We start from the raw sequence: 6,000 nt of genomic DNA on the forward strand, positions 1-6,000 counted from the left end.
ACATCTCCACCCCAGACCACCCCAACGATGCCCTTGAAGTGATGTCCCGGTGCCTGGAGACCGTACGGATCTGGATGGGGAGAAACAGGCTCAGGCTCAACCCATCCAAAACTGAGTGGCTGTGGTTTCTGATGTCCCGATATAGTCAGCTGGTGCCATCACTGACTATTGGGGGCGAATCATTGGCCCCCATGGAAAGGGTTCGCAACTTGGGCGTCCTCCTGGATTCACGGCTGTCTTTAGAAGAGCACTTGACAGCCGTGACCAGGAGGATTTTTCATCCGGTTCACCTGATCCGCCAGTTGCGTTCCTTTCTAGATCGGGACTCTCTACACACAGTCACTCATGCCCTCGTCACCTCTCGTCTGGACTATTGTAATGCTCTCTACATGGGGCTCCCCTTGAGGTACACTCTGAGGCTCCAACTGGCGCAGAGTGCGGCCGCGCAGGTGGTTATGGGAGCGACGTGGAGTTCCCATGTAACACCTCTTCTGCGCGAGCTGCACTGGCTCCTGGTGGTCTTCCGAGTGTGCTTCAAGGTTCTGGTTATCACCTTTAAAGCGCTCCATGGCTTAGGACCTGGTTATCTATGGGACCGCCTGCTACCACCAATAGCCTCCCACTGGCCAGTATGCTCCCATAGAGAGGGGCTCCTCCGGGTGCTGTCGGCCAAACAATGTCGACTGGCGGCCCCTAGGGGGAGAGCCTTCTCTGTGGGGGCACCTATGATTTGTAACGAGCTCCCCCCAGAGATACAGAGGATCCCAGACCTTCCATCGTGTGCTTAAGACTTTTTTATTTCATCAAGCTGGCCTGGCCTAAATCTTCTCCCCTTTTTAAATGTAAATTTTACTTTGTTTTTAAATAATGGGGTATTTTAAATTCAGCCAAATTATTTAATTCGTTTTTACCTTATTTTAAATTTTTGTATTTATGTGTTTTATCTTGTGGCTGTACACCGCCCTGAGTCCTTCGGGAGAAGGGCGGTATAGAAATTTAATAAAATAAAATAAATAAATAAAATAAAAGGGAACAGCCAGCAACTGGGGAATGGCATGTGAGTGAAGAAGAAACAGCATTTTCCTCATAGAGTCATGGGACATGAGTGAAGGTTAAAATTGACCAGTCCAAATATGACTTCTGATAATGCAGCACTATCAGAAGAAAGAAGAAATTAAACAAAACTGATAAAGGAGACAATGCCAGGGATATCCAGGATGGAAGACAGCACAGAAACCAAAAAGCTAACTACTAAAAAAAAAAGAAGAAAATTATCAGTATCGTTTACCTAACAAACTAATATGGTGCCATAATTCTTTTTGTAGTTATATGTTCAAAATATTGTGCAATGTTCATTGGGCTGTTGAAATAAGTAGTAGCACTTTCTCACCTCTAAATCATTGACATATATTTTGAAAGAGGTAGTGCTGTCGTAATAGTGGAACTGCTTCTTGATGAAGACAATGGAGGGTCTTTCACAGCCCACACATACTCCTTGTTAATGTTGCTCTTCACTGAAGGAAAAGAACAATCAGAAACTGGGTTTAAGGTACATTAATGCAGAGCTGGTTTCCAAGAAGTTGAGTTAAGGAAAAAAGAAACCTCTTTCATATTATTCTAAGAAGAAAATAGCACCGTCCCTCTTTCTTTCCTGTTCAATGTTGAAGAGGAAGTTCCAATAATCAATGTCTTGATTAGTGATTACAGGTAGGTTCTATTTCAGCGTTCCCCAATCTTTCTGGTTTCTACTCTTCTTCCAGAGTCTACAAAATATGGATTGGATAAATGAAGAGATGGAATAATAAAGAATAATAAAATGGTGGGTTAATGTTTCATGAAGAGAATACGTGAGGATGTCAAGGTTTCACTTTGGCAAGGCAAAGTTAACTAAACATGAAGGAAAATGTAAAGTTCTGTATCTGCGTTGGAAAAGAAAGAGAAAAGAAAGGGACACGTATACGATAGAGGGGACCTGGTTTGTAATATTACATGTGAAAAGGATGCAAATTAAAATGTGTAGGAATATGGATATGCTTTGAGTTCTTTGTAAAACTAATAAATGATAAATAAATAAATGAAAGGGGTAACTAATAGCACTTCTCACTGTATTCTTGGGGCACTCTGCTACTTCCTGACTTCTACTGCCTAGAAATACATCAGCAATCATTCTACACTTTCTGTAAAATTGACTGAATTGATAAGCAATCCATAATGAAAGAATATGATAATAACAAGTACAACAATAAATTTGTCTGGGTTGACCATGGGCAGAAATGAATATATCATATCTGAAAGAAGTATTGGGATATGCTCAAAATATTGTGCAATGTTCATTGGGCTGTTGAAATAAGTAGTAGCATTGCTCACCTCTAAATCATTGAAACATATTTTGAAACAGGTGGTGGTGTCGTAATAGTGAAATTGCTTCTTGATGAAGACAGGAGGGGCTTTCACAGCCCTCACCTACTCCTTCTGAATGTTGCTCTTCATTGAAGGGAAAGAACAATCAGCAACTGAGTTGAATGTTCTCCTCTGCAAAGCTGGTTTCCAAGAAGTTGAGTTAAGGAAACATCTTTGATATTATTCTAGGAAGAAAATAGCATTGCCCCTGATTCCTTCCTGTTCCATCTTGAAGAGGAAGTTCCAGCAATCAATGTCATGATTTGTTGATTACAGTTGATTCTATTCCAGTGTTTGCCCTACCTTTCCTGCTTTGCAGACCAGTAGGGGTGTGTTAGAGGCAGTGGTGAAATCCAATTTTTTTTACTACTGGTTCTGTAGGCGTGGCTTGGTGGGCATGGTGTGGCTTGGTGGGCATGGCAGGGGAAAGATACTGCAAAATCTCCCTTCCCACTCCACTCCAGGGAAAGGATACTGCAAAGTCCCCATTCCCACCCTACTCCTGAGGGAAGGATATTGCAAAATCTCCATTCCCACCCCACTCTGGGACCAGCCAGAAGTGGTATTTGCTGGTTCTCCAAACTACTCAAAATTTCCACTACTTGTTCTCAGAACTGCTCAAAATTTCTGCTACCAGTTCTCCAGAACCTGTCAGAACCTGCTGGATTTCACTCCTGGTTAGAGGGGATGGTTCCATGCAAGCAATAGGCACATGTGCCTGCCACTAGTGTAAATGGAGCTACACATGTGCTCGCCTACCACTTCCATGGCCTGGTTCCAAATGGCCAACAGCCCGGTGCTGGGCTGAGGCCTGGGAGTTGGGTATCCCTGTTTTGTTCTATTGTTCTTCCAGGATATGAATTGGATAGATGAAGAGTTGGGGTTAATAAAGAATAATGAAATGGTACTTTATGTTTTATGACAAGAAGACATGAAGATGGCAAAAGTTCACTTTGGCAAGGCAAAGTTAACTGAAAAAAAATACAATGGGACTGAACGAAGAAAAATATAAAATTTTGCATCTGGGTAAGAAAAGAAAGAGAAAAGAACATGTATAAAATAGGGGAGACCTGGTTTGTAACATGCATCCTGTGTAAAGGGTGCAAGTTAAAATGAGTCAGCAAAGTCACACAGCTATTAGAAAGGCAAGAACTGCCTTGAGGTGCAAGAACTGAAGGATAGCATCCCAATCATGAAAGGTAATGGTACCACTGTATTCTACCCTGATGAAACTTGGAATATTGTGTCCAGTTCTGGAAAGCCCAATTCAAAGGAATGCTGAGAAATTGGAAAAAGTTCAGGATAGCTATTAAGACATTAGGGTATCTGGAAGCCAATCCCTAGAATCAAAAGTTAAAAGATCAGGGTGGATTTGGTCTACAGAAAAGATAGAAGTTGTCAAATATGGTCACATACAGGACAGACTTTTTCTCTACCAACCTAGAAAATGGGACAAGAAGTAATAGATTAAAGTAGAACAAAGTATGTTCAGGGTGGACACCAGGAGAAACTTCCAGGATGTAACAACTGCCAGTCAGTGGGATAAATTGCCATATAAAATTTTAAATCTTTTTTCTGTGACAGTCTTCAAACTGAGGCTGGATATTATAGGTAGCTGGATTACAGTACATGTTCCAGCAAGATCTATTATTTCCATATGCATATCTGCATTTAGCGTATGTGCAAGAGTACCTGGGAAGAGATAATTTAGGATTTATGGACTGTATCTTGCAATTTTTGGCACATTTTTAGTGCTCTTTGTTTTAGTTGGGCATACCTATAGCATACCACCCATGATCAGCCAAGCATTCCCAGTGCTAGGCCTGAGTCTGTTAGCATTGGCCTCCATGGGAAAACTAAAGTCCAGTTAGAAAAGAGCAAAAGTCCAGTTAAGCAATTCCAGCCAAACAGGCATGCCAAAGTGGCCTTAAGGAAGGGAAGGAAAGCAACAGTAGTTAAGACCAATAATGGAGATGTGCAGCAAGGGTAATTGTAACTAGTCACAGTCTTCCCCATCTCAGGGATAACAGCCCTGGAAAGAACCCAGGCTAAATTAGCCCATTACAAAATATGTAATGTTCATTGCGCTTTTGAAATAAGTACTATATATTTTGGAACAGGTGGTGGTGTCTTAATAGTGGAAATGCTTCTTGATGAAGACAGAAGAGGGCCTTTAGCAGCTCACATCTACTCCTTGTTAATGTTGCTCTACACTGAAGGAAAAGAACGGTCAACAACTGAGTTTAATGTGCTTCTCCGCAAGGCTGGTTTCCAAGAAGTTGAGTTAAAGAAAGGAAGCCTCTTTCATATTATTCTAGGAAGAAAATAATGTTGCCCCTGATTCCTTCCTGTTGAATGTTTAAGAGGAAATTTCAGTAATCAAAATCTTGCTTTGTTAATTACAGATATATTCTATTCTTTCCATGTCCACAGATTACAGAGCTGATCCTTTTCTTATCACAATATGATTTCACCATAACTAGGGATTCCTGACAATGTCTGCAAAAATCCTGAGGACCAATTCTGCGTAATAAAGAGATAGATGAAACTTTTATCATATGACAAAAATTAATCTCTTTATAGATCTTTAGTTCTTCCCATTTTTACAAACCGAGACAATCTTCACACATTAAACAAACAACAAAGTACAAGAGAAAATCTGAAAGGTCAGGATCAGGATTCTGAAACACACACATTGCTTTGTTAATTCAGTATTTTTAGCCCTTCTAAAAAGCAATTAAGCCCTAGAAATTCTGCAACACACACAGGATGCCATAGATGCAAACAACATAAGTAAAAATATTAACTGTAGGATTGCAAGTCTAGCCACTAGGAAATTAACAATTAGTGCTGGGAACTCAAGGTTTTTAGATAATGGCTATTGTAAAATAACAACCTCAGAAACATTATCTCATTCTTTCTACCCTAGTTATGTATTTCAATATATCTGAATTAACCTGATCAGTAATATAACCTTATTAATGCTGTATCATATTAGTAGTGATTAATTGTAAAGAGGGCTTATAATTTCACCAACATTTCAACTTTATTATTTTCTATCACTGTCAATAAACTAATCTGCATATTGTGTTAGTGTTTTAATTGTGATCTCTGGTTCAAACACACTATACCCCTAGGATATTCTCATAAAAGAGCTATTCCATAAACAAATCTCATCCAATATTCCAGTTCTCCAGATACAGGAGCCAAGTTCAGAAACTCTATGACTTTGTTGTAAGACTATTTATTCTCCTTCTTTGCTTTCTGATCATAACCAGGTAGCAAGCCAGAAAAAGATAAATGTAATTAGAATTGCCTTGAGCTGGATTCTAGCCTTATGCCAGGTCCAACGAATTTAATCCTGTCAACTGATTTTCCCATTATTTGGGGTACTTTCCAGTCTATAGAGTTGAGGATGTTCCAGTCCCAGATAACTTATTTCTGGAGAAAAGTATCAAGATGATCCCTTTACAGCTTTATATAACAGCTGAAAGAGAGGGATTTAAAGCTATTTAAAGTGACTAGGACTGTATAACATGAAGAACCTGCTTTGATCCCATTAATAGATAACCTATATCTGAAAATGGGGTCCTTAGAAAT

The sequence above is a fragment of the Pantherophis guttatus genome, chromosome 5 (assembly GCF_059756535.1).
Source record: "Pantherophis guttatus breed Tessera chromosome 5, ASM5975653v1, whole genome shotgun sequence".
In the NCBI taxonomy this organism is placed as follows: domain Eukaryota; kingdom Metazoa; phylum Chordata; class Lepidosauria; order Squamata; family Colubridae; genus Pantherophis; species Pantherophis guttatus.